This window comes from Castor canadensis, chromosome 9 (assembly GCF_047511655.1).
Source record: "Castor canadensis chromosome 9, mCasCan1.hap1v2, whole genome shotgun sequence".
In the NCBI taxonomy this organism is placed as follows: Eukaryota; Metazoa; Chordata; class Mammalia; order Rodentia; family Castoridae; genus Castor; species Castor canadensis.
In genome coordinates this window covers 95,436,112-95,446,162 of record NC_133394.1, presented here as the reverse complement: position 1 = coordinate 95,446,162, position 10,051 = coordinate 95,436,112, and the positions used below count along the sequence as shown (strand labels likewise).

Here is a 10,051-nt window from a genome sequence, read left to right as displayed (position 1 = left end):
CTGTTTTGACTAAGAAAATAGTCACATATTTGGAGTTCATTTTGCAACATATATGAGAAAAATGAAGCCAGAAGAAGGAAAAAGGAAAGCAGAACTGCCTATGGCGCAGTTGGGAAGGGGGCAGAAAGAATCTATGCATGGTTCTTTTCCAGGAATTTAAGGAAATTTCTTTCTCCAACAATACCGTTAGAATAATTTAAATAGTTGATCTGCCTGCAAAGTCTTGCTGCCTCTTTTGCCAACATCAAGGAATGCACTTTCAAATAACCATTTGGAATCCTTTCTGAGAACTTTTTTATTAAATATGCACCACTATGAGAAAGAGCAAGGTAGGTAGGTTTATACTTAACCAAGATCAGTTCCTAGATCATTATTTCAGTTGTATTTTTTAACATAATTTAAAAAGCACAAATCTGTTAAAAACAGTAATAACAAGCATTCTTCAGAGGACATAGGCCAAGCATTTCCCAGCATGCAGCATCAAGTCTACTAATCCCAGGCATTATCATATCATTGTATTGAAAAAAGGCTTTGGGCCCTCTTTCTGTTACATTTGGGGAAAAAAAGATTGGTAACATGTTTTCTTTCATGTTACTGCTGGGAGGAAGTTTCAGAGTGCTTATCTACAAGTAGCTCAAGTGAAAAGGAAGTATCTCAAGGATTTTGAACAGCCAAAGACACAACGCGAGGTGGCACTGTTGTTCCAGCGAGAGCTCTGGAGCAGTGTTTGGGCATTAGACAAAGGATATATAACTTTATTATATGTTGTCAGTATGAATGCCTGTGGATCTCTGCTTGGCAGATGGAACAGTTGATTGAACACAGAGCCGTAGGTGGCCTTTCTTGGAGGGAAGCATGGTACAGTAGTGCAGGAAGACCAAAGGCAGTATGGCAACAACCCAAGAAAAATAAAAAGTAGGGTCTGAGCAGTGATTTATAGGACACTGTTAGTCACCCTTATTCTTTATTTAAGTCTTTCTAATAGTCATCTTTACACTGATGTTCCACATACACCTAAAATAAATACTGGGTAATGAAAACTGTAGAAATGATGGTTCCTTTTGGTCTTCAGGATAAAATCCTGCTTTGTCTCCAGTCAGCCTTCACCTCTTCTTCAGTTCTGAGATGTCTGAAGTTGCTACCCTTCATCCTGCACTCTTGCCTCTGTGGGTGTCACATGACAGTATCATACCCAGAACTTTTTCTTTTCATCTTCCTGGATGATTCCAGATCCTTCTTTCTGACTCAACACAGGTAACTAAATTTCTTTCTTTCTTTCTTTCTTTCCTTCTTTCTTTCTTTATTCATTTATTCATATGTGAACACTTTCTAAAGTCTACGTGACAATTCCCACTGGGCAGTAATGTGAGGATTAAAGTTAGCATATGTGAAGTACCTAACGAGTGGGGATACCTAACGAATGCCATCTGTTGTTTTCAGACAACACCTATATTTAGTCTATGTACATACCAATCTTTTTTCTTCTGCATGAGCATTTACTTTTTTCTGGGCCCATTTTCAAGTTTGTGTGCATGTGTGTGTGTGTGTGTGTGTGTGTGTGTGTGTGTGTGTGTGTGACTGGTGTTTGACTTAAGGTCTAGTGCTTGGCAGGCAGGTGCTCTACCACTTGAGCCATACCTCTAGCTGTAGTTATATTTTTTGTTATTTTTATGCAATGACTGGGATACCACTCAGTATTTCCAGTGTGGAATCTTCCCCTTTATGTTTTGTTTACAGTGTTCTTCCTGATCAATTTATTCATCTAACACCTTCTTAGTGTATGTGCATAAGGTACTGTTCTAAATATTGGGAATTTAAGGTAAAAAAGTGGATAACATAACTGTGACACTTATTATCTAATGATCCTTAATGTTTGCTGTTCTTTAAAATTACAAGATTCAATTGCATTATTACTGTGGGAAAAACTGGCAATAACATTGCTTTTCCTGGATTATAGTTTGTTTTCTGCTATAAAGCATGTAGCTTGTGTTCTGCTATTTTCTAACTTAGTTTAAATTCATGCTTTCCAAAAGCATGAATCCTTCCCCATAAGAAAACAATCAAGTACCTCTGCTAATTAACACTGCCTTAAAGGATCCTTTTGGTATTTATTATTATATCTTTGGATTAAAAACAATGACACCACTACAGAACCCAAATATCAACCATAAATTTGTTCCCTTTTCAAGATCATATGCAGAATTGTGAATACCTAGGTTCCCAATAAGAGTCAGAAGGTACACATTAGGTAAATCTAGAAGACTGTTTGCAGATCTGTGGGCAAAATTTAGAAAAGCAAACTAACCCAGGGCTAGCAAAGTGAGGGGACAGCATTACTTTGAGACTTGAGGAAACGGGGAGGAAGCAGAGAACAGAGTGCAGAGGAGGGGGCTGTGTAAAGATGACTATCCACCCAGACCCTGATGCCACCCACAGAAAGATGCAGCCAATATCCAGGGCCTTAGCAGGCAGGGAGCAAATGACATTAACATCCCCATCATCTACCCTGCTCTCATGAACAGAACCCCAGAGATCTACTGTGTAAGGGATGCAGGTTGGTTTCTTGTGGCATAGATCAGGATCAGAAAAGGTATAATGTGGGTCTGGAAAGGTGAAAGAAAGAAACACAACAAGGGGATTGGACTTTGAGCACATAATAAAAGCTTTAGCACACAAGGGAGGGTTGAGGATAGGTAAGACACCTAAAAAATTAGTTAGCATTTGTTGCCCTTAATGCAGAGAAACTAAAGCAGATACCTTAAAAGCAACTGAGGCCAATAGGAAAAGGGGACCAGGAACTAGAGAAAAGGTGAGATCAAAAAGAATTAACCTAGAAGGTAACACCCACGCACAGGAAATCAATGTGAGTCAATGCCCTGTATAGCTATCCTTATCTCAACCAGCAAAAACCCTTGTTCCTTCCTATTATTGCTTATACTCTCTCTACAACAAAATTAGAAATAAGGGCAAAATAGTTTCTGCTGGGTATTGAGGGGGTAGGAGGGGGAGGGAAGGGGCGGAGTGGGTGGTAGGGGAGGGAGTGGGGGCAGAGGGGGAGAAAGGACCCAAGCCTTGTATGCACATATGAATAATAATAAAAAAAAAAAAGAAAGAAGCCCAGCAGAGGCCTTTACTTGTCCATACACTGCTATTCACTTTTTAACTTCTTTTTTTTTTTTTTTTGGTGGTACTGGGGTTTGAACTAAGGGCTTTGTGCTTGCTAGTCAGGCTCTCTACCATTTAGCCACATCTTCAGCTCTTCATTTTTTATATTAAAATAATACGAATTTATTCCTACACTTTTTTGTTGTGTCTACATGACAATCTTTTCTCCCCATTTTTTTCTATCCTTGATTCATTCAATCAATATTTACTGAATCCTTTGAATGGGTACTGGAGCTATAAAGGCACAGTTTTTCAAAAGTCACACCATCAGGTAGGGAATAACAGGAATGAACAAACCATCATCTTAGAGAGGAAGATGATGAGGGGGGAAGATGGGAGCAATTTAGAGATCACAGACAGAATGGTTACACCACATCACAGGTTGACTGGGCTTCCTAGAGGATGTGATTTTGGCAAAAATCCTTGCTCAAGTTTATTTGTTCTCTCTTTATTTTCATGTTTATCAATATCTTATTTAATCTGTGGATATCTATTGTAGATTATATGGTGCTGAGTTTTCTTTTCCTTGCCTCCTTCCTAGTTTCATCTTTTAAAATTCTTGTTATGTTTTATTAGGAGCTGGGCTTAAGACATGCTATATAGGAATGATTGCTTATATGAGTACACAGGGAGCTGGGGTGGAAAGAAAACCCTTATCTGCACAGGACCTGTTAGTGCCTGTAGCCAAAATTTAATGCTGTCATGAATCTTTGTGAATATAAATTTGGGGCACATCTCTGAATCCTCTATTTGGATTAATTGCAAATTATATATTGTTCAAATGGTATGAACATTTTTTTTTGAGTGAAGGACATACTTCATTTATGTAATACATTTACAACTTACAGAGGATGTTTCTTGTCATGATTTCCTTTTACCCTGAAAAGAATCGGTAAAAGCAGAACTTTTGTCTCATTTTACAAGTCAGGAAGTGCTGCTCACCTTTGGAAATGCTTCTTTGATTTTTGGGACACTACCTTCTTTAGTTTTTCTCTTATTGTTCCTTCTCAAAAAAGGCTATTTCTTCTGTATTCCCCTAAATATAGCTGTCTTGGGCCTCTCCTCTTCTCCAGCACTCTATTAGATGACATTATCTACTGTCAGGGCTTAAACCATCACATACCTGTCATTTGCCCAATCTGCCCTACAGAACTCAGATCTCTCCACAAGTGTCTGACCTCCATATGCAGGTATCTGCCAGAGGTCATGTTCATCAAGCATGTCCAAACTTAATTTTCATCCCAGTTGGTGTTCCTCTTTATTCCCTATCCTGTCAAACCATACCACCAGCTAGTCCAGTGATAAAAAACAGGGCCCCTTGCAGCTTCTCTTTGGCTGATTTCAAATAACAGCTTTTTGTCTAAAACAGGGAGGAAATACCTTGAGGCTAGCTGCTCCAGTTAACAGCAGTCCTCATTCATCTATCTAAGAATAAACCAGTGAGGATTGCCAGGAGGAGGTGGTGTCCGGAAAAGGGCAGGACTGACAAAAGCTGCTGGAGCACAGACTATGTGAATCTGTGCTCTATGCAGAGCATTATTTTCTGATGCTAAAATAATGCTAAACAAAGCATTATTTTCTGATATTTTAATTTTGGATCCCTATTTAAAAACTCTTTATTCATGATTTTCATTTCAAGTTGTTCTAAATTTTTCACTGAAAGTAAGAGAGGTTTAAAAACTGAATTCAAATGATGTTCAAAAGAATCTTTTTTGATAGACAAGCCAGGTTTTATCAGTCTCATTTTACAGTTACTCACTCACTGATTTGTCAGACATTATTGAACACATTATTGGGCCAAGCATGGTGCAAAGCACTGAGATGTAACAATGATCATAACAAAGTCTTTCAAGGAGCATACAGTTTAATGGTAAACTACTGAGTAAACTGAAGCACAGAGTGGGTAAATGACCCACTGAGGGAGAAATAGGTAGGTGCTTGGAAAGGTGGGACTAGAACTGGAGAGAAGCCAGTGTACAATTTATGGTAAGTAAAGCCCCTCTGAGTGAGAAATAAGCTGCATACAGAAACACATTACAAAATCTACTAGTAAAAAAAGCTTAACATAGTTCCAGTTATACCATGTTTGAATTCATATCTCAGTGAATTTATTGATCCATTACCTGATGGCATTTCTATACTGGACCCAAAAGCCTTGGGACATGCCACCAATCTACTGGGGCACAGTAGATCTCTAGGCATCCTGAAATCAAGAAGTATCTGACTCCAATTTTAGTGCTGGAAAGCATGTTAAAGTACTTTAGTTAAATTCATGAGCTTAAATGTTTAGCACATTTATGATACTTCTACATGTAGATGTTTGGAAAACTCTAACTCTCATCCAGAAAAATCTTTCTCTCTCTCTGTCTTTCTGTTTTTATTGTACTAGGGATACACTGTGACATTTACAAAAGTTCTTACAATGTATCATAGTTGAATTCACCCCTTACACCAATGTCCTTTATCACTACTGTTCCCACTCTTGGAGTAGTTTCAATAGAAGATTCTAAGTTATAGATATCAAGAAATTACAGCCTTTGCATGTCACTTTCTCTATATAGATTATTTTGGCTGAACAAGGATGAAAAGTGTCACTTAGACATATTTCGTAAGGATTCTAAACATTATACAAATGCATACAAAGACATCTCATTTAGATCCGTGTCTACATCTAGCCAATGTATAACACTTAACTGCAAACATGAACCAATGTAAGGTTCTTTTGTGGTATACTACATAATCCTTTAAGGAAGAGAAGAGTCCATGAAGAACTGTCAATGCCCAGCCTGACCATTTGTTTTTGTGATACTCTTTGTGATAAAAGGTATTTCAGGAGACCAGATATCTATTTCCCTGACAAAAAGCAGTGAATAAAATAAAAAAGAGGTTTTTTTTCAAATATTGAAATATCCAGTAATCTAAATAGGGAGCTACTGAAAGACACTACTGGCCTTAATGTTGCGGCTAACTGAGAACAAGGGCACTTCATGGAGGGTTTATTGCTCCAAGACTCAAATGGTGCATAATCCACCTACATAGGATGTTCCAATAAACCCCCTTAATCCTTTTTTCAAATACTATCAGTTGTTCACTACAAGCAATTCACTTTTTTTTTCTCATTTATTTATATGTGCATACATTGTTTGGGCCATTTCTCTCCCCTACTCCCTGCTCCCCCCCTTGCTTTCAGGCAGAATCTGTTCTGCCCTTATCTCTAATTTTGTTGAAGAGAGAGTATAAACAATAATAAGAAAGACAAAGCATTTTTGCTAGTTGAGATAAGAATAGCTATACAGGGAGATTCCTAGCATTGCTTCCATGTATAAATGTGTTACATTCTAAGTTAATTCATCTCTAACTGACCTTTTCTCTAATTCCTGATCCCCTTCTCATATTGACCTCTGTTGCTTTAAAGTTTCTGTATTAGTTCCTCTCCAGTGAGGACCTCAAATACTCTCATGTTTTTTGGGTTTCTTACCTATCCCCACACCTCCCGTGTGTGCTCTCACCTTATCATGTGACCCAAGTCCAATCACATTGCTGTGTTTGCCCTAGATCTAAAGTCCCAAGCAATTCACTTTACTGAGTATTTTCTTCTTTCTTAGAGCATTCTGCATATTTGTTCTTAGATGAAGAGGTCCCTACTTGACCAGATGTTTTACCATTCATTTCCATTTCACATAACTACCCATCAATGGGTCCTTTGGTGCTGTTTATGTGTACTGTGATAGAGTCTTCTCTGTAAGTTGGAACATTCAGTCTGGTTTCCTCTGGAGTCTTAGCAAATAACAATTTGTTCATAGAAAGCTTGAATGTTATGAATATCCTGGAAAGTCACATATGCTAGTGTGAAACAAAGTTAAGGATCTCTAAGAGTGCCACATATTGGGCTGATAATTTAGCTCTTCTAATACACAAACACAAGTGACAGAATATCTTTAGCTTTTATACAAACATAATTAAATAAAGCAGTAAAGACCAAAGTGAAGTATATTTACAGCAGGGATACATCGAGAAACCCCTTTGAACTTTGACTTAGGAATTAATAAGCAAAGACAGGACTATAAAATATGTACAGGGTAGGGGGGTACTTGTGTGAGTAGGGAGGGTGAATGAAGGAGATGAAGGTGAGGAATATGGCTGATGGACTTCATATACATATATGAAATAGAACAATGAAACCTCTTGCAATTGCTTTAAGTGGAGAGGGGAGGGAGTAGAGGGGGAGAGTTGGTGGGAGCTGTCTAACCAATGTACAGTGTAAGCTTATTCAGAATTGTCACAATGAATCCCCCCCGTACAATGAATATATACTAATAAAAATAAAAAATTGAAACAAAAAAAGCAGTAAAATAATTTTATGTATAATTCTTAAAATTTTACAGTGCTTTATAATATTTATAACTCAACTAAGAGTTGTTTAAACTGAACTACTGAGATTATGATGATAATGTCTGTAGAAAAATACTCATAAAGTCTGAGTTCCTAAACTTGAACACAACTCATGAAGGTACTGTTGTTCCCCTTGTCTTTCTGGAATATGTTCCAGGATCCCTTGTGGTGAATGCCTAAACCATAGAATCTTCTATATATTTAGTAGAACTTTACATGTAGCATGTGCTTTCCTATACATATATACATACACACCTATGGTAAAGTTTAATTTAGAAATTAGGCACAGTAAGGAATTAATAATAGTAAAATAAAACAATGATTAAATATTGTAATGAAAGTTATTTAAATTTAATTATTTGGCTCTGAAATTTTATTTACATTTAATTGTTTATTTCTGGAACTTTCCATTTAATGTTTTTGGAACACAGCTGATTTTAGGTAACTGAAATCACAGAAAGGAAAACCACAAATAAGGGGACACTATATTGTATTCAAATTCCTACCTATTTCCTCTTCAGTGTTAACTCTTATGAAGAGAACTTAGAAAGAACATTTGCGTTTTTAATGAGAATCTCCTAAAACGGAAGGTAGAAAAGCTGTAAAAAGTAGGAATACATCCCCATATAATGAATATATCCTAATAAAAATTTGTAATAATAAAAAAAGTAAAAACAACTTAGAGAACAAGTTTCTCAAGACTATCATGTATTCATGAATTTTCCTCTTCTAAAACTATTTTCTGTCTCAATGTTTTTCATTTTGTTTTATTGTGTTGCCTGAAGACTTACTAATTAAATGATTTATTCAATTGCTCCAGAATCCATCCCCTTTATTTTTTATTTTTACCACAAAAGCTCTTTGGTTGGCGATTGTAATATTAGCTTTTATTTTTCTTTCTATCTTTCTAATAACTGTCCTGTGAGAGTAAGAGTTGACTGCCAGTGGACAGTGGAAGTGGATGGAAACATGAAACAGCCCAGAACTGGTGACACCCTCACAAAGGGCAAAGCAGCCTAAAGGTGTGGGATCCAGGAGAAGATGGGAACCAGAAACAAGGCTCTTCTGTCTGGAGACAGTAAGCTCAGAGCAGGGACACTGGGAGTCCACTTCTGTGGACTGGAATGGCAGTTTTAGGTACTATCTGTGTGGCCAATTCCTTCTGTCTCAGAAATAAACTTCATTATCATTTTCTTTGTCATCATTAACTGCTCAGCACAATACTTAACTCATCCAAAGCATCTTCCATTGCTGGTAAGTTGGAAAGTTCTTCCTACAGTTTCTTTTGTTGGGGTACTACTCCAAAAATGTGAAGATCATATTCTATCTACCTAATGTGGTTCTTTGATTTATTTTTTTCAACCAGATGGAGTCCATGTAAGACATTAGTGATGTGGTACACTCTCTGTTTTCCTATGTCCAGTTTTGTGGCAACCTTGTTTAGGTCAAGAACGCCCTCAGAAGCAGATTTGACAAGACCCATACTTTTTCGAGTTCAGTGATACATCAAGATGAGGTCACTTCACTTTTAGAGATTTTCTCATGGACACATATTGTACATCATCTTTTACATTAATCCTATCTTTGATGGCAGCAGGCTGTCCAGGAGGACCATCTCCTCTTCTGGGTCCATGAGAAGGTGGGTCATTTTCTTCCCATGTTACTGACTTCTGTAGGTGAGTGGCCTGCGTCCCTCCTGCCTTCTCCCTGGAGTGATTCTTATCTCCTAGCTGCAGACCCCAAGCCTGGGTGCTCTGACCACAGGCAAGAGGGGAGCAGGAGGATCCTTGGTAATCAGGACATCCGCCCGCCATTCTAGTATGAACGTTTTTATGGCTCTTAATACATATTGCCACATTGTCTTCAAAAATATATTGTATATTATTGGGCTGGGGCATGCCTCAAGTGTAGAGTACCTGTCTTAGCAAGTTGAGGCACTGGGTTCAAACCTAAGTACTGCCAAAAATATATCATATGTTATAAATATTGACCCAACCAGTGTACAAAGACACAGTATCACTATGAATGACACATTTTTAGTTGGTTTTGATTTTCCTTTGCTCCTTCCTATTAGCTGGCTGTGTCAACTTCACCCTGCAGTAGCTATGAGCACAAGGCTCCTCCTTCTTCATATTTTCCAAGAACTCACTTTAGTGACACCTCAGAAATACCAGGAGCTCTAATAGTGCCCTCTTCCTCAGATATGTACAACCCAGATACCTTAAAGATTACTTGCACTCTACTTTTTGTATGTTTAATTTTTTTATCATATGTTCTGATAACCTCACATTTTCCCTTTGTTTCTAGTTCATTTTCCATTGATGTTAGAGGTTCCTGTTATTGTTGAGTTGTAAACGCTAACTCATATGGCCTGACATTCCTTTTTTTTTTTTTTCTTTTATTATTCATATGTGCATACAAGGCTTGGTTCATTTCTCCCCCCTGCCCCCACCCCCTCCCTTACCACCCACATGGCCTGACATTCCTAAAAGCA

At 37.6% G+C, this 10,051-nt stretch overlaps 1 pseudogene; it reads right to left on the bottom strand.

The window, feature by feature from the left end:
• Nucleotides 1-6,744: 6,744 nt before the first annotated feature.
• Nucleotides 6,745-9,371, bottom strand: LOC141410813 (transcription factor E2F6 pseudogene; annotated as a pseudogene).
• Nucleotides 9,372-10,051: the final 680 nt, after the last annotated feature.